Genomic DNA, 20619 nt, shown 5'->3' on the forward strand with positions numbered 1-20619 from the left:
ATTGATTTGTGAGTCACATGTGGTTCTACTTGAAAACAATACTACTCCGCATCCTATTCCCATTGTCTTTTAGTCTTTCCCTCTATACTAGCTCTAATAATAGTCAACTGTATATTCCATTTAGTCTGATTAAAGAAAGTCTCATTTCCACTTTGACCAGTGACCACTATAGTTGTCATGGTCCTTGCCAAATAAAACTTAGATTCACGGAGAGTACATTTATTCATATAGACTGAGAGGTAATAGAAGAGTTTATTGGAAGAAATGGGTAGAAATTAGACAAGAATGGTATATGGGTTTAACAGTGCAGTTATACCATATGGTTAGTAGATAGGACTGCACCATGCAGGATGAGATCAAATGGAAATTAGACCAAGTGGGTGAAAACCAATTGGCAATTCACTCTTCCAGCTACCCATCCACGGAAGTAAGGGTGGGTGCACATCATATTGGACTGATTGATCACATTTAATGAAACGGAGACAGGGGGGACCCCTCGGCAAAATTACGTTAGCATTGACTGTTTGTGAAACAGGACACTTATAACTGCCATAGAACTGGCCCCTTTACCGCTGGCTCAATGATTAAGATGAGGATGGGCGAGAAATATGAAGAGAGGGAGAAAAAGAGAATGAGAAAGATGAAGAGAGTATGATTGAGCGTGTGGGAGAGAGGGGGAGAGAGGGGGATAGAAGGGGTAAGGAAAGAGACTACCAACTAGTGAACAATGATTGTTGTACAACGCCTACTTAGCTTGTTGTACGCGAGCAAATGGGAGGCTCAATGTCACACATTCGTACCATTGCACACAAGACGTACCATTCAAAATGTACCATTGCACGGCTTTAGGAGGTGACGTCACAATGCGATTTCATTGAATAAGGTGACAATGCGCGTACAGCCCGCTGGCTAAATGCGCAATGCTGTCCAAGATCATGTGCGCTTGTGGGCCCGGCTTGTGGGATTTTGCTTTTCGCTTTCAATATTTTTGCTCCCTTTTCATAGATTACTGCAGGGAAAAACTCTTTGTTTTTTCATATTTTCGCTAGATTCCGAGGCGTTGTACAACACTTATAGTGAATATTCTTACACGTGCAATGGTGCAAGATTTTGCATTCGGTGAAAGAAACGCTCTATTCAACTCGGCTAATGCCTCGTTGAATAGAGCAACTTTCTTTCACCTCATGCGAAATCTCGCACCATCGTACTCATGCCTATTCGCAATTTGTATAAGGTACAGATGGATGGAAAATAAATTTGAGAGCAACAAGAAAAGAAACATAAGGAGGGGGGGGGGTGAGAGAAAAATAGAATGAAGAGAGTGAGAGAGGGAGAGGGGAAGGAGAGATATAATAATAATAATTGTAATAATAATAATAATAAAAATAGTAATAATAATAATAACAATAATAATAATAATAATAATAATAGAACAGACCTCTATTACAACATCCATATGGGTATGAAGAAATAATAAGATTCAAAATATCATTTATTGGTCATCTGGGCATGGGACAGCATATTCCAATTTTAAAATCTCGCTACAAGTTTCCCATGACAATTCATTTCTTCAAGCTTTCACTGGTCTGATACAATTCTCCTGTGTCAGAAAATGAAACTAATTTTCAGACGGATGCTTACTCTAATGGAGGAAAGGAGGAATTGGGTCGGTATTCAATTCCAAACTTACATGTAAGCCAAAATTTAATGAATTTTACTCAGTATTTTGCTTTTAGGTAAAATACTTTAAGCATCTTTGATATTCAATTGCATATTTTGGCTAAGTATTTTGCTTAGATCTAAGTCAGCCGCTTACAAAGCTTAAGTGTGGCTTGCATGCAGTTTTACAAACATGATAAGCACAGAATGGATACACACAGTGCTCATAATTTGGCTCAAACTTTGGCTCAAGCAATTAAGCGTTTTGCTTACCCATGTACAATGCTCACTAAAATACTAACAAAATCAATATTTTCAATTGAATACAAGCCCTGAAGTATATACATTGTATGTGGATCTAATTATATGGATATTCCTTTTTATATGGAATTATTCTCGCTCTGTGTCTGTAACTCTGTACAAGCTGAATGTAAAAACAGGATGTTATACAGGTCAGTAAGCTCTGGTAAACTAGTTAATTTCCTACTTGTGAGGGTTCAAGCGGACAAAAATAAGTTATATCAAAAGTGCTAAAATATGTAAAATCATTCAACTGGTGAAATTAGAGGTTTAACATATGTGCAGATTGTGAAAGGTGTAAAGAAAAATTTCAATTTTGATCGAGTATAAGAATAAACAGACGGCTAGCATGCACATACCACATGATTTGTAAGGATACAAGCTCATATACATTGATCATCAGGCCACTTATAAAACTTCCTCTAAGGTGGTTTCAAACCGCCTCGATCACAAGTATCCCTGTTAAATCACAAGAACCTTTTCAGGCTAACCACCCCCCCACAATAATTCCTGCATTCACACCGCCCCGAAACATATCCTTAAAGAAAATTTCCTACAGTTACCGGCAAGCAGGCAAGGCGCAAGATTCAAATCGCTTGCTCAGCATACCACCCACGGCGCCCGCACCCAATGAAGAAAGTTCCGGTAATTTGCCAAAACACTAGCGACCATGAAAAAAATCACTGCAAAATTTCTACAAGTGTTGACAAGTACCTACTATCTAGCCCGTATTTTCTTTCAGAGATATTACACGTAATTTACTTTCACACTGCCAAAATTGCCTGGTATTTTTTATCAGGGCAAATTTCCAGATCAGAAAATATCTGGGACTGACAAACTTCGAGGCAGTCTGAAACCACCTCAAGAAATATTTGCACTGAATGTACCAAGCTACCGAAATCATTTAATTTGATTAATAGCTAATTGCAAATTTATAAAGCAACTGCACATTTGTTATTACAGCAAGTCTTTATGAAAAGAACCTAGATTTTTTTTAATGCAGAATAAAGGAAATCTTTTAGTGTAGTAGTTCTGACTGTCACATAAATAATGGGCCATGTGTTCACTACCCCTGTAGCAATGGTGTCCTTTCAATAGATACAGATTTCCTACAAAGCAAACAAGTACCTCTGAAGATGTTTCCTGGAACCCAGGACGCAAAGCTATGACTGATTGAAAGATTGATTTTTACATTTCATTTTACATTGTGGTGAATGCAATTAATCGTAAAAACATGTGCAATACATGTTTTTAAAATCTTAATTGCGAAGCTCTCTCTGTCTCCCCCACGTAGTCAAAAACTTTGACAAAATTGAAAATTGATATGCTTTTAGCTGTTGTTTGAACAAAGTTCTGTCACATGTTTTGACTCAGCCTTTTCTACTTATTATCAATACATGCAGTGGGATATTCTCAGAATTGATTTTCAGCCGGTTGAATTATTGACCAACTTTTCGTTTACTGAGCACTATGCCAAAATCACTCCAATTAGTTCTACGACGATACGCAATTCCCCTTGATTTTAACGACCTCCTCGAAAAATAATTGCTCACCGCGAGTTCTCAATCTTTGCTTCAATCAAGTAACAAAAACACATGCCAGGGAACTAACAAAGATGAATGATTCTCATTGCCTGCTCATTTTCAGGATTTCATTCGCAAGAATGGGAAAGGCAGATCAGGAGCATGTTCGCAATGAAACTCCGGAAGATGGTGGGCTCGGCATGTGAAGAGATTGCCAGCTTTAATTCGCAATCAATTTGCAGGAAAGGGAATAAACAACGAAAATGGAGCTTGAATCAGGGACGGTTCCCCGATTTGCGGGATTGACGTCATCCCGAGATCGCTATGTGGCGATCAAGCACATGATTGGACTGATATCCAGCATGTCGCAGCACCCGCAACATGCCTGTGCCACCGTGGGGATGAATGGGCCGAGGGATGGGGAAAGAAAGGAGATTGGGGAACCATGTGTGATCAAATCAAATGGAATGCAGAAGAGATAATTTAGACCAGACTAAACAGAGTGAAAGAGAGAGAGAGATTCTTGCTCCAATATATGACAATGTCCATGGTGACATCAATCGCTCCATTAAATCCTTGTACCCTAGTCAGAAGTGAAAGCCATCCCCAGCCATCTTCCTGATGAAATGCCCTTTCAGCTCTAACAACAATGATTATAATTTTGTCCTAAAATATCTCTAATACTCACAACGAAGACAAAAATATGTATATTACGATTGTGTGAAAATACCCCTATACAGGATTTTTTTTCTTGGTCTGAATGAACCATCATTGTGCTTGACTGGAGTACAGCCTGAGAACATTATACCCTGCTTTCTATGTACCCTTAATTGAATATCGATATCACTTGCGACAGTGTTTATTGATTTGGCAATTAATCATTAAAATAGGCAAGTCACAATTTCTAAAATTACTCTAGGCTAAATAATATATAGGGCCTAACTCTTACTCTAGTAAAATAATTACACTCGTGGGACATGTTAATTGGACAGAAATGTGCCCTGTTCATTGAAGCAGCAGATCTTGGAAATGCATTTTATTTAGAACACTATTCTCTCAATTTAATTGCAGAGAAGTTTCAACTGTATACATGCAAAACCAAAGACTATGCAGATTCATTGTGTTATTGCGCTTAGATTAGGAACATTTCGCCAACATGCTATTGGACTTTTCTTCTATGCTTTTTACACTGCACTTCTTTCCTTCAATCCCAGGAAATAGGTGGGGTTAAGGGGGGGGATCTTAGCCCCACCAATTTTTCGGGTTAAGCTTAGCCCACCTCAGTTACACACTACGTTTTTTACAAAGTGGGCTAGCATGATAAATAGTACGGTACTACATGTATCTGGCCTGCCAAAAATCAGGGTTAGCCGGCTTATTGCGGTGCATAAGAGCTGCAGTGTGAAACAAAACCGAGCTAAGGAAATGTAAGGCTAAGCATTATAGTCAATCACAGAAGTCGAAATTGCATGTTAATCACGTGCTTTGTCACAAAATCATCAATATTAATGAGCTGTACATGTATGTGCGATAGTCCGGCTATTTATGCGAATAATATGGAGTGAAGGAAATGAAGTGTGAAAAGCATATTAGTGTATGCAATGAAGGGGGGGGGGGGGGTGGAGGAGCACCTTGAGCACCTAGCAAGGTGGATATATATGTTTGAAATATGAAAACCTCATACAGTGAAATGGCTGTCTTAAAGGGGAATGAAACCTTTGGAACAAATAGGCTTGTGTAGAAACAGAAAAATCAAATAATAAGAATAAAGAAAGTTTGAGAAAAATCGGACAAATAATGAGAAAGTTATGAGCATTTGAATATTGCAATCACTAATGCTATGGAGATCCTCCCATTGGCAATACGACAAGGATGTGTGATGTCACTGATGAACAACTTTCCCTTTGGTGGACTATAAAATACCCTCAAAATGTCTCTTTTTGCTTTTTCTTACAATGATACAAACTCTTTATCCATTTTGTATTCTTAAAAAATATGTATTACATGCCCTCATGTAGAAAGAACACATGACCTATGGATAGATGTGATAAAAGAGGCAATTCAAGTGAAATATATATTAAAGTAATGGGGAGAGTTGTTCATCAGTGACATCACACATCTTTGTCGCATTGCCAATTTGCTATCTCCATAGCAATAGTGATCGCAATATTCAAATGCTCATAACTTTCTCATTATTTGTCCGATTATTCTCAAACTTTTGTTGATCTGTTTCTTTGATTTTTCTGTTTTCACACAAGCTATCTTGTTCCAATGGTTTCATTCTCCTTTAATTTTATACAGCACTGTTAACTATATGAAACTTACAGTAGTTATTGTAACAGTTTGAACAACCATACTTAATTCACTGAGAATTGAATATTGAAAATTAAACTTTGTTGTTTAATAAGATTTCAGCCACTTCTCTAAACTGTTTAAGCAACTACTGTATTAAGGTTCATGAATAAAGTAAACATTGTAACATAAAAAAATGTTTTTTACTCTAGATATCATTACTATCACAGTAATAATTCAACTTTGATATACCCCTTACAATTTTCTTCCAACTCTTCGCAAAAGAGCTTTCACTGGCATGCTCCATTGATTTTGAGTTTCTTCGTTGATCAGTCCCTTCAAACAAATTTTCAAGGATAACTTTATGATGGCTCCACTAATTATAGGCGTCAAGCTGACTGCTACCATATGCATATTAATATAGCCAGCTGTTACAACCAAGAGTGGTATCCTATAAGCTTGAAAAACTATATCTCTATGAAACAACAGCTATACCCAGCAACACTTAATCACAACCTGAACCTATTAAAATGCACAGGCACAATTAAAGAGGGCAATTGCCCCTTGGTCAATTGTCAATTTCAATTGATATTTCAAATGAACGGGCAAACAAGGCATATGGAAACATCATCCTGTTATACTCAGAAATGATCAGAAAAAATGTCAATAACAATGTACATTGTATGCTAACGTATGCTGATCAAACAATCGATCACCTTTCTTTATATTAATAATTAAATTCCTAATGCAAAGTAATAAAATATTTGAGGTCAAATGAGGCGCGATAGCTCAGTCGGCAGAGCGGGGGTTCGATTCCCAAGTGGTGCGCAAAGTGCCCTTTGGTAAGGCATTACCAGGTCCCTCAGAGAGGACCTAAAGCCGTTGGTCCCCTGGTTGCTTGCTCACAGGCATTTGTGCTTTCTTAGCAGTCAGGTAAAAAAAAACCTTGGTAGAAGAGTAAATATCATTTTGTGCTGTTGAAAATTGAATTTCTGCTATCAAGAGAGAGAATATAGATGCCATATGTCAGCATAACACTGGCAAAACACATCAATTATTTTACTCCGGTGTTACATAGACCCATTACTACAATCAACACCATTGGTTGTTACTTTAACACTGTTTCACATTATGTTAACATTTCTCAAGGGTGTAATTTTTTTTTTACATCTCAGGGTGTCTAGTCTGCTGTGCGAAGCCCTCACTTGAGATAAAGGGCCTGATTGCGCATCCTACAATGACCTGTGTACTGTAGGCCCTGATTCATGCACAGTAAGTTTTATATGTGCTAGTCTTCTGTGAAGACCCACTTGGTGATTTAAGTTTCAATTAGGGTCTGTTCCTGCAGACTACAAGGGGTTGTCCTCGAGGGACACCAAATGGTGTCAGATTCAACACCCAAGTTTTACAGGGTTTATTTCAAATTCATCCAATGCCAATTTCGTCCAATTGCTAACTCATCTAATAAACCAGTTGGTCCAATAGCCATTTAATAGTCCATATACCATTTGATCTACCGGTAATTGTGCAAAATAAATGAGCTAATCACGCAAATTAAAAGCATGTGAAATCTCAAACAAATTTACTCCCATTTGAAATTAAAGGGCAGACACTTCCTCAAATACCAGTATTCATATCAGCTTTAAAGCATAGTACACAAGCAGCCCGGTTTCCTGCCGACACGGGCAAAACTTCCTGAATGTCTGAATATGGCATTTAGGAGAGGAAAACAAGACTTAACAATCGGGAATCCGGAGAGGAAAAGCATATGTATTATCCATCATAAACACCTACACGTAGACATCCCTGTGAGTTGGTGTTTGCTGTAAAGGGATATTCACACATCTGAAGAATACAAAGTGACATTGCCATAAATGGTTGGCCATACAATTTCTTTGTTGAACAATTACCATTCCCCCCCCAATAAAAACAGGTCTGGGTAAAAAAATTACATGTATTAAAGTAGATCCAAAATAGGTGTTATAAGACTGTCTTGAATTTTGTCCTTTCCAGGTATTTTGGCAGTGTGAAAAGAAAATACCTGTTAAATATTTAATATTTGTCAAAATTACGAGAACTTTCGCTGAGATTTTCCACGTTCGCAGGTATTTTGGCAGTGTGAAGGCAAATTACAGGAACTTTTAGTCCTGCATGTAGTTGGGCGCAGGCACCATGGGTGGCTGCTGAGCTGGCGAATTTGAATCTTGCGCATTGCTTGCTTATCAGACCATACTGCCCATGCTCGTAACTTCATTAACTTATCCCGGTGGGTACATGTATGTTTCGGCGCAGTGTGAATGTGAACATAATTAATAATTAACAGGTATTTCAAAGCCTGAAAAAGTTTTGGTAATCTAAACTGGGATTCATGTGATCGAGGCGGTTTCATAGCACATATTGTGACTTTTAAAATGGACCAAACAAGTAATCCTTTGAGATTTTGTCATGTTTTCCCTACCCTAAATAATGCCTCATATTTTAATTTTCATGACATGATTTTTCCTAATTTGGAAAATTTTCATGTATTCTTTTCACTGAATACACATACAGTACACCACCAAGCCCTGAAAAACAACCCTTTTCAATGTGTGTTTGTGTGCGAGCATGGTGTCCAGATTTTAATATCAAAGGCCCCCCAGGCTTCCGAGTACTCAGCATCGTCTTGAATCACAAGCATATGACAAATTTATAGAAATTATATTATCTTCATTCATGATAAATAAATCATATATTAATAATGCCTCCTCTTCCACTGTGCCTGGAAATAAATCACTTTTCATCAATCTCCACCCATACACAGGCCATTCATTCATTAATTTATATCCTACCGAACGTCCACTTTGTATGAGATCAAGTCCTTTATTTGCGACTGTCTGCAGCCTGACTGGTTCCCTTGTTACTTTAATCAGAGTTATAAAAGACCTGAATCATCAGCACAAATAATAAGCTTGATTTCCAATATATTCATAACAATCTGTACATAATAAATGGTATTATTTTTCTCTTTGTGATAGTGTAGTAATATGGACTTCTTATTTCCCTAAGATCTGGGCATCGCTTTATAACAACTGAACAGAACGTGTATGTATTTAGCATAAATTGAATGAAATCGTTTGTTTGTATTTCAAACATTACAACTCTACAAGTAGAATATATAGGCCTACTGGAAAATATGAAGGGAGTCAGATAAAAAAATAATGCACTCTCAAACATTTACATAATTATACTCGTTTGTGGGAGGGCAAAATAATGGCAAAATTCATGAAATCGGCAGTAATCTATTCATCAACATTTTATGGGAAGGAGTTTAAAAGTGTGTATATGTTAAATACAAACACACACAAAAAAAGAGAAATGCTAGGACAGTATTCAATCAAATAATCATCAACGGTAATTCTCTCTCGACATATTGAAGCTTGCCCAATAAAGACCAGTGAGGTTTATCTCAGGAAGTACATGTATGGTACATGAATAATAACTGAGGGTATCATTATGCATGAGAGCAATTTTAATGGCTGTAATTCCGAAAACAAGCAAGTTTGTACTAATTCTTACAACCTAAGAAAAATCATTTGAATGAAACGTCTTAAAAAAACATATTTCTAAATTAAAAAAAAATGCATGCATGCAGCTCTAAATGTCTGCAGGTGAAGATAAACGAGACACTCCATGAAAATCTGCACCTTAACGCCTAACATAAAACCTAACCTCCAAAAAGTAAATAAACCCTTAACATACTCTTCAGTTCAGTTCAATTTATTTCAATATATAAAAAGCAACATGAAACAATCGAGATTTAAAGGGGAAGTTCACCCTGAGAAAAAGTTTATTGTAAAAATAGCAGAAAAAATAATAAAAAATATTGCCGAAGGTTTGAGATAAATTCATCAAATAATTAAAAAGTTATTAGAATATCAATTATTTGATTTGTGATGTCATATGCGAGCAGCATTCCTACATAGCGAATGGTAAAAAATCGATGAGATGTCAGTTTTTCAGAAAATTGAGAATGGTTTTCACTGTACCTTTTGTATATCAATAGACAAATCATTTCACACCCGATCATGAATAGAAAACAAAATTAAGTTATCAGGAACCATAAAAAATTTGAAATTCATGCATTTTATATTACATAACACATGGGGCAGCTGCTCGTTTATGACGTCACAAATCCAAAACTTTTTTACTCTTTAACAGATTTTCCTTAAACCTTCACCAATATTTTTTACTATTTTTTCTGCTATTTTTACAACAAAGTTTTCTTCAGGGTGAACTTCCCCTTTAATATAATGAATGAAATTAGAGACTAATTCAAGTTAAAAAAAAATTAATGCATAGCCCCCCAAAAAAGGATAAAAAAAATCTTTACAATGTGCTGAACCAAAAGCTCTTATTACAATCCTAACTGTCTTCTGAGATATTAAGACCGGAGCAAATGATGCAGGAGCATATATTGTGTCACCATACCAGCACCAAGCTATTAAGTACAGACTAGAATAGGAGACAATATAAAAATATGCAATGTAATACCAAGAATAAGTGAACAATAAATGTAATATGAAACTTCAATAACAGAATACAGGATGTCTTTGATTTGTCTTTCCTGGAGTCATCTCAAATTAGACACATCCTGAATAATACCAATTATTTTGAATGTTAACATAATATATACAAATTCTGTCCACGTCCAGGATCGGAGGACATGAATTATTCCTGTTAAGGCATTTTGAAGAAGGCCCCCCCTCCAGAAAATTGCCTCCTTTTCTCAAATGCAGAGCTACCAAGTCTCACGCATGGCACCCATTTTTCTCACGCATCGGGACCCGACAGAAAAAAAAGAGAGAAAAAGTAGCATTATTCGCTAGATTACACATACAGGCCGACCGCCTTCGCACGCCGTCGCATCTATGCCAGCACGCGAGATAAATCGAGAGTGCAGTCAGCGCACAGCTCGTATGTGATACAATGAATCGCATGCGTGCATCACATGGTTTTGTAGTATGGATCGATAACATGATGAAGCCCATATCTCGCGAGCGCGCCTTTACGAAACGTACAAGTGAAAGTACTGGCCACGTGCGTGCAGAGACGCAGAGTCATGAAAATCTCACACATATAAACATTTTTTTAACTTGGCATCTCTGCATATGATGATTCTTTTTTACGATTGTCAGAATTCATTCAAAAGAAAATGCCTCCCTTCTAACTTAAGAACCTTGTTTGGGAGGGCTATGATTTTCAAATAACTTCTATAAAACACAAACTCAATACAGATGTGTGTGCCATCTTGTTCCCCCCCCCCCCCCCCCATTAAATTTAAGTCCTATATCCAACTCTAGCCCATGGTATGAATGAAAGGCAAGCCAAAATTGTGTCTATTAAGGAAAAAGGAGAGTGAAAATGGGTGAGAGTGAAAATGGGTGAAAGGAGAGTGAAAATGGGTGAGAGTGAAAATGGGTGAAAGGAGAGTGAAAATGGGTGAAAGGAGAGTGAAAATGGGTGAAAGGAGAGTGAAAAAGGGTGAAAGGAGAGTGAAAATGGGTGAAAGAAGAGTGAAAATGGGTGAAAGGAGAGTGAAAATGGGTGAAGAGAGAGTGAAAATGGGTGAAAGGAGAGTGAAAATGGGTGAAAGGAGAGTGAAAATGGGTGAAAGGAGAGTGAAAATGGGTGAAAGGAGGGTGAAAATGGGTGAAAGGAGAGTGAACATGGGTGAAAGCAGAGTGAACATGGGTGAAAGCAGAGTGAAAATGGGTGAAAGGAGAGTGAAAATGGGTGAGAGTGAAAATGGGTGAAAGGAGAGTGAAAATGGGTGAAAGCAGAGTGAAAATGGGTGAAAGGAGAGTGAAAATGGGTGAAAGGAGAGTGAACATGGGTGAAAGCAGAGTGAAAATGGGTGAAAGCAGAGTGAAAATGGGTGAAAGCAGAGTGAAAATGGGTGAGAGGAGAGTGAAAATGGGTGAAAGGAGAGTGAAAATGGGTGAAAGGAGAGTGAAAATGGGTGAAAGGAGAGTGAAAATGGGTGAAAGGAGGGTGAAAATGGGTAAAAGGAGAGTGAAAATGGGTGAAAGGAGGGTGAGGTGGCAAAACAGATACATGAAATGTTCAAAAGGGTTTTGAAAAGAAAGAGATAGCAGTAAAGAAAATTCTGATTTTGATGCAGAAATAACCTGCAATTATTTCACAACGTAATATAATAATATAATGGATTAGGTCCACGGTATTACACATCATATCAAGCTAGGTTGCTTGCGGATTTTCTGAAGATCAGTGACTGCTTTGAAATATAAAAACAGCTAATAATAATAATAATATAGCTAATATGAGATATTAAACATGATAGGAGAAAGAGTGAGAAAAAGAGAAAGAAGGCGAGAGAGTGAGAAGGGAGAGGAAAAGGGCAAGAGGAGACAAAGAAAGTGTTAGAGAGAGTAAGTAGAATACAGGAGGGGGGGGGTTGAGATGGGGGGAATAAAGGTTAAAAAAGACAGAGGGAGAGAGAGAAGTTATGAAAGTGAAGCAGAGAGAACATAGATAAGATAGAGCATGGAGCTGCAACTAACAGAATGTAGGCAAAGCCAAAAATGAATTTTTGAACCTGTGAAAGCCTATACTCTAATCCATTAATAACAGTGCTACCAGTACCAGCAAGCCTGAAACAACACAAACAAAAAATCCTTAAAATAAATGGCTCATAAATCAATCTTTCTTACCTTCTTACAGAAAAGGCCTCCCGGTTTTACACATCCCAGGCAATGAGGACAAAAACGGGCAGACGTGCAGCACTTAGTAAAATCCCTTATTCCAAAATGGAGGCACTCCACTCACTAGGCATGAGCAACGACGATTCATCAGCATTTAGAATGCATAGCAACCGCATCCGATCCTTAACTCCGAAGTAGTGTGGGTGGATGTCGGTTAGCAATGCTCACCGGCTCTTCCTCTCTCTCTTTCTCCTCCACCAAAGCCAGAGCAATCCTTTTGCCAGCAGTCGTTAAATTCTCGTTGGGCTCGGGAGACGGGAGGCGAGCTTATGTCATCGTCGTCGTCGGAGGGCCGTGTTCGTTTTACGCATTAAAGCTGAGTGATCTGTAGTGATGCGAAAAGGAGACGGGGGAATGAGAGTTGGGAAAGGAGAGAAAATCCAAGCAGAATGAATAAAATGGGGACACGGAAACGGAACGTCTTCCAAGCACGGTTGAAAAATCCAACAAGATGATGTCGGCAGCGGCTTGTTTCTTCTTTTCTCCTTCTCCTTCCCCGGTGTGGCAAAGAAATTGCCAATGCTACCAACCCAGCATCAATTTAACGAAGCCCATAAGGAGATTCAATGAAAAAAAGATTCCAGGCGGGAAGGAGTGCAATAAATGCTTGTACCATGTCCAGTGCTAGCTGCTTACTAATAGTATGTGTTCACACACAACAACATACACACACACTCCAATACAGTAATGAAAGTGTGTTGAGCATATATGAGTGTGTATATATGCTCATGTTGTGAGCGTGATTTACGACAAATGCAGCTTTTATGAGTGTGCATTTTGTGTGTATTTTATTGAGCGCTGCTATCTTTTCTCTCTACCCTGGCTCTAGCTGGGGTCGGTTATTTTATTAAAACAATGCTTTTCCTGCCTGGATTTATATTCACATAGGGCCTGAGCAATACTCTATTTAAATTGGCACTAATTTATCATCTCCTTGCACAAATGGAGACAATTGTTTTTAAAGGCATGACCCTTACAGAAAATAATCTAATGCATTATCTAGCCTAGTATACACACATGATTGCTTTTAATGAATTGCCAAAAAAGTAGGCCTATTCATCAAGGGTCAGTAAATGAATAATAAATCATGGAAATTATATAAATCAACATCAATATGACAGTGTCACTTATGACATTACTTTATAATCATCATCAGTATATCAATAATTTAAGATAATCTTGAGACTATCAATATTACCAAAATATGAGCTTACAATTTTTTAGACAATTTTTTATTTTTATTTATTATCAATAATATTTATATTAAATTTTTATTGAAAATTAATTAACAAACTACGATTAGACCATGTGGGATGGGACCAAAGAGAAAGTAGACAAAATGGCAAATCATCTTTGGTAACATGATCTGAATTTATATGAGGGGCTCTAAAAGGAAATATTTTTTGCTTCAATTTTCAGGGGCTACTGTTGACAACCTACTGCCTGAATATCCAACATCGGTTAAGCTTTAAAGGGATCGTTTAACTTTGTGAGAAGCTGATTTAAAAAATTCTCAAACTAAGATGAAATATGTTTATGAGTTTATGTATTTGTTCCAAGAAACCCTAGAAATCATCTTTATTTCGGATGAAAAGTTGTTAGTATGTGGGAATATGTGATTATATTGGATCGCGTCTACTAGACGATTTTTCAAATCACTGAGACTTCGCCAATTTGAAATAAATTGTACGACTCCCTCTGCCGTTGAGATCGTACTAGTATTAACGGCTACGCAAGCGAGAACTGTCAATCAACCAACAGTGAATAGTGGGGGGGGGGGAGGGCCTCTACGGCCGGTGTCGGCGGCTGCACTGAGAATTGTAAACATTACATGCAGCGCATGTTCCGCTGGCCCGTGCCGTGTAATGTAGCGCCTTGCCGGTTCTTGGGTGTCGAAGCAGAGAAATTCACTTTCAAAGAAGAGAAACAGAATCTGAGCGCAATACAAGATACGTACAGACCCTTTTAGATAAGAAAAATTGCGGACTTACTGATTCCTCGCCGGGATGATAGTAACGTGGCAAATTTGGGTCGATGTATTACTTGAAGATAAATCTAAAGTGTAGCATAAGAATATGTGCGATCCAAAACATATCATACATGTACTTGCGAATGGAATAAGGACATGTGGTCTCTCGAGCTCTGTGTAGTAGCCTATGTCGTGAACTGAGGGGAGGATCCGGGGCCGGGGGGAGGATGCCTTCATCCCATGCATGAACGTTTCATAGGTGATGTGGGTATGCAAATTACTTGGTATTACGTAAGACTCTTCTCATATCGCTCGAAAAATGAACATAATGCAGGACATAATGTTTTCATTTCTAATGCATGTGTAGTCATATGATTATAATATTTCATATATTTAAGACTGAGCTCTGATGGGCCGAGCACAACTGCGCTGGCTGGTCAAGGAGGGGAGGGGGGGGGGGGCAAATCCGACTTGCACCCCCTTTTTGAGAGTAGTAATCAAAACTTGTGAGGTAAATATGCCATACATTTTTCCCACGTGTGCACCACCCACCCCTTGAACGGGAGGTCCTTTCCTCTTCTTTTTTTTGCTTGACAAATTTTTGGCGAAATACCTTTTAGATGAAAACCTTTTTATTTTTTTGCCGTGTCAAAATTTTCTCAGGAAATGGTGCCCCCTCCCTTTAGAAAGTCCTGGATCCACCCCTGCACAACATAAAGCTGTTTATCTCCCCCTCCAACACATAACTGCACACAGCCAAACAACCAATGTAATGTGATTCCTAAAAAGAGTTAGTAAAAAGAGTTCGTGCAGTATAATATATATATATATATAAAGGTACATCTTGGGCATAAAAAGGACATAAAAATAATTGCATTCTGCGGCCGGCGGCGAAAGTATAAAAATATTAGATTCTGGATTGGCAGCGTTGTATCTTCCGCCGCCAGTGCCAGAATGTATATTTTTAGGTCCTTCGGGGATGGTAAGAAATATTTCCATCCACGTTTCACATCAGCAGATACAATACTTATTATCATCTAGGAGGGATGTCCCATGCAACTAAAGTCTGATTTTTTAAGTACATCGTAGCTTTATTTTTATAATCATGGACCTACTATGGCCTAAATTAATGATGCGAGCGCGAAGCGCAAGTTAATGTTCACTCTTATATTTCGATTTGAAAGGAAATATAGGAGCGCGAACTGTTTTATGTACATGTACATCTTAAACGGGTCATTCTACTCTTGGTAATCAAGCAGGGTATGGATATCTTAAACATTTTGATTTATGTTCTCTCGTATAACATTGTTTAAAATTTTGGCATGAATCATAGAGTGTAATTAAACATTATGATTCAACCCACACACACACCAAATTATCCATATCCAACTATTACGATAAATTAAAAATTAGCAAGATCGAGGATTGTCATATTGTAAGCATATTGCTTTAAAAAAAATGACTGAAAGCCGAGATTCAAACTTACTATTTAATTTGCATTGATTATACAACAGAATGGTGCGAGCGCGGAGCACGATGCACAAGTTGAAAATTGTTAATATTTTGACATGAAGAGCTGAATCGGGTCATTCTAAAATACGGTCTTATGGTAAGTGTAAAGATTATACGCTAAGCGAGCTGAAATTTGCTGAACATTGGATAAACTGTTCTGTAATATTGCATATTTTCCTAAATAATGATAAGAGCGCATGTAGAACGCAAGCTGATTTTTTTTTATATATTCGCGATTGAATTTTTTTGCATAATGATTTCTATTTTTCTGTTTTTCAAATCGTTCCTCTTTCCTTATTTCATTCACATTTATTCTTCTTCTTCTTATATCCTTTCTTATTGATCCTCTCTGTTTCCCCTTGCTCTATATAGGCATAGGTAGAAAAGCCCAAGAAAATCCAGAATCCTGAGACGTCAAGATGGTATTTTGTACCAAAAAATATGAAGTCATGCACCAACCTAAAAATATCAATTCAATCGGATTTTTAAAAAAATGTGGAAAGACACATAGTGTTCGGCGACAGGGCATATAAAGTTAAAGAATAAAATAAAGAAATGCTAGTAAACGCAGAGAGTTGAGTTTTAAAAGTTCCTCGATCTTATATTCAAACCCTATATTTTTATTTCAATAGCATTTTCGTGAAATTCCTTATATAAAATTGCATTATAAAGGGTTATACATGTATAAAGCTATTCCCGGGATGCACGGTTTCAAATCTCCCGAAATTTTCGGAATTTCGGGAGATTTGACCTTTTCCAGGAAGGGTTCTGAATGAAACAAATCAAGGAAATTTCGGGAAATCCGAAGATTACAAGTAAACAATAATTAAACATAGCAACTATCAACATTCATGTTATATTTTTTTAAATTGTTTGCTGAAAATTTTCTGTTCGCGCTAACGGATTTCGTAATTATGTTGATCTTTCAAAAAGGGCATGAATAAACGGGTTTTAAGTCCTTAATTTTGTTTCGGCTGGCTACATTATTTGTACGATTTTTTTTAAATATCAAACTAGAAATTCCAGGAAATGTCTATAAATTCGAGAAGTTTGTTTTGGATCTGTGGAAACACCGATGCACATGACCCTGGGAAGCGGTGGTGCTAAATCACCTCCGAGATTTATATGGGGGTACAATGCTATAATGTACTGGTTTGATCCAAACACCTTCATTTCGGAGGGGATTTTTTTTTATATATTTTTGATTGTATGATTATTTTGCTTTAAATTTTAATTGTTTTCCTTTGTCAAAACTGCTAGTTTGGTATCATTAGTAAATCGTAATATTCAACTTTTTCTTATTTTATTTCCATATTTATTCTTTCTTTTCTTTTTTTTCTTTCCCTCTTCCTTTTTAAGGGGGAACTGCCCCACTTATTTAAATTCAGGAGGGCGTCCCCCCCCTCGCTTCCATTTATCGATACCTTTCCCATTCCCTTCGTTGGTCTGCAAATCTTATTTCGACGTCAAAGTGTACACTATTATACAACACATGAAAGAGAGAAAATTGGGAGAGAGACGTAAAATGAAAGGACAAAAACGATAGTGTGACGTGGTTGAATTCTCTAATTATTCACAAAGTGCAACCCTGGACATGGAGGAATGGGGGGGGGGGTCTGAACATGTCGTGATTTTTGAAATCTTGAAATGAATATCATTACATCATTATGGGATATAAACAGGGGGAAAAGACACACAAGAACATAGCAGACATTTTCGTTTCTAAAATCAAAATGTGCTTTGTTTTTTCTCCTTCAATTTCTTATCTTGTCCGAGGTTGGAGGTTGGTTGCCAGCGACCCCCTCTCTTCACGCCAGCACATTTACACACTGACGAAGCGGATCGGAGAGATGAAATCGTATATCTCCAGAATGGTCGATGAAAAAATTAAAATTATTGAAAGGGGTAGCGGGAACGGAACGCTACAGATTAAGCCAACCCGCGGCCACCTGAAAAAAATGGAGACGAGGGAATTGGAAGGGGCAAGTAGCGTATTTGTTCTAAATAATGATAATGATAGTAATAAAATAATATCAGATTTATATAACACACGTGTCCATCTTGTTAGGTGCTCAAGGTGCCAATGTATCGTTTTACTGCTTGATTCGTGTGATCAAAACGAACATACCTATAATCCTTTATTTGAGCCCCTCGCCCGCGCAAACGAAAAACACTCTACGAACTTCCACAACCATGCAATAGAGAGAGAGAGGGGGGGGGGGGAGGGAGTGGTGTTCATTTTCAAAAGTGATTATTTTATTTTATTTCTTTATTCATTTATAGTTTTGCTTACGAGCTACACTCCATGGTAAATGTTCAAAATGTTTGTCGGTATAGCCCTTGATTCTACAAACGTATACTACCGGTACCGACGTCAGACGACCATGAGTCTTGGAAGTGTTCGACACTCTCAGTCACATTTTCTTTCGCCATACCAAGGCCCAAGGGGCATTACCAGCTTTCTCAGTTTTGGCATTATTCATTTCATTTATTTATCTGTTATATATTGGAGGGCTTGACGTACTACTAAGGATCGAAGTTCTAATACAGTCTTATCTTACCATATCTCATAAGGTCTAAATATATATCACATTTCAGCTCATTTTATTGTATACTTTTTATTTAGAACTGAGAGTTGAATATTCTGGGCAGTTATTGTAGTCATGAACAAGATGCGTATCTATGATTCATGCATGCGAGCGCGAAACACAGAAGTAATTTTTTAACATACTCACCTACAAAAGTATCCATTTTGCAGTGACTCATGAATAAATATGTCATACAAATCTCACCAATGAATAAAATGCGAGCGTGAGTTGTACATTTTAAAAGCCTCGGACATAAAAATGTATATTCGAATCACATTTTCAACCAAAAATTGGATGGATATATTATAAGCATAACTTTATGATGCGAGCGTGAAGCGCCAACTGAAATTCTAATTTTCCGCCCAAACTCGGACATTCTAAGCACTTTTTCTGTCATGTACAATAATTTTTTATGAGTATTATTGAGAACTGAACATATTAACCACGTTTTTTGAAGTCATTAATAGGATGAGTAAGCAATCAATCAATGTGAGCGCGAAGCGCGAGCTGATTTCCCCCCCCCCTCTCTCTCTATATATGTAACTCGACAATCGATGAGAGCGCAGAGCGCAAGCTGATATTTTTTCCGACATGAAAAGTGGACTTTCTTACATGGCGTATCTATAGCAGGGGCGGCAAGGGAGGCACGTGCCCCGGGAGCCACTTTCAGTGGTGCAAAATGGAAAGCGGGATGCTAAGAAAAAAAAAAGAAAACAAAAAATGAAGAGAAAAGACAAAGGAATTAAGACGCAGAAAAGGAATACCGCTGACGGTGTGATTAATACCCCCGTCCTATGCACCTTTAATGATCTTGCATGTCCTTACCCAGAGATGAATATTCGTGACAACTTTTGATTAGTGATCTACTTATATTCTCTCCTTGAATTCTAACAAACATTCCTTATAAAAATAAAATCCTTTTTCAAACGCAAATGTCATAACTTTTAATCTATAGCTACGAGTTTGCATAATTTTTTTTAATACCTTTTCATTAATTCTTGCAAACAGTTCGGAAGTATATTTTTTCTGGTTTGTCAAAAGGGAGATAAAAACTCTCCATTAGTTTTACAAACGATAATTAAAAGGACATTTTTAGGTGAGGATATACATGTTTGTGTAAAACAATAATCAGCTCGCGCTTCGCGCTCACATTAGGGCCTACCCCAATGCAGATAGGTATCCTTTTCATGAATTCCTACAAAAGTCCTAAAAATTATCGATGTTTTGATTTCCATTCGTTTAGATTTATCAAACTCATTGTTCTGTAACCTCCCACAAAAAGATTCGACGAAACTTTAACGTCTACAAAACTCTGCTGCCCGTCTCCTAACGTACACTGAAACGTATGACTCCGTCTCGCCAATCCTTCAGTCCTTACATTGGCTGCCTGTTGATAAACGAATCACCTTCAAAATTCTTTTACTTATACATCATTCAATCTATATTCTCTCTTCCCCATATACCTCCGAAGCTCTATCTCAAAATATTAGCATTCATGTAGCTCTGATCATCATCTGATGCTCTATTGCTCCCTACACCCAGAACAAAGCACAAATGGGGGACCATGCATTCTCTGTTATAGGACCAAAGCTATGGAATCAATTGTCAAATTTTCATCAACAGAAACATTCAAGTCCCAGTTGAAAACTAAATTTTGATCTCCCACTAACATTCAGGAGAATTCAAAATCTATACCCTTTCGCTTTATATTGTTGGTGTGTGTTGTGTTTTTTTTTTTTTTTTGAAGCGCCATGAGCACCGAAAGGTGGACCTGTGAGCTATATAAGCCACCATTATTATTATGAATTATTATTATTGTTAGTATTATAATTATTATTATTAAAATTTCCCCTCAATATATTTTTTCAGCTCACCCTCGTGCTTGCATGAGTTGCTTAATTATAGATAGGCATCGTGAAAAATGTCCCGATTGTAGGTCTCAATATCAATTTTCGGCTCGCGCTTCGCGCTTGCTTTCATTGTCTGGATATGCATTATGTTAATCATTACAAAAA

The 20619-nt window shown here is 37.5% G+C and overlaps 1 long non-coding RNA gene across 1 annotated transcript in view; it reads right to left on the reverse strand.

The window, feature by feature from the left end:
- LOC121431698 overlaps nucleotides 1–20619 on the reverse strand; it is a 64830-nt gene that overhangs the window by 10865 nt on the left and 33346 nt on the right. The window contains exon 3 of the long non-coding RNA XR_005972153.1: nucleotides 12485–12860. This is a non-coding gene — a long non-coding RNA (uncharacterized LOC121431698). The remainder of the gene's footprint in view (nucleotides 1–12484; nucleotides 12861–20619) is intronic.

Source organism: Lytechinus variegatus, chromosome 18, assembly GCF_018143015.1.
Source record: "Lytechinus variegatus isolate NC3 chromosome 18, Lvar_3.0, whole genome shotgun sequence".
Taxonomy (NCBI): Eukaryota; Metazoa; Echinodermata; class Echinoidea; order Temnopleuroida; family Toxopneustidae; genus Lytechinus; species Lytechinus variegatus.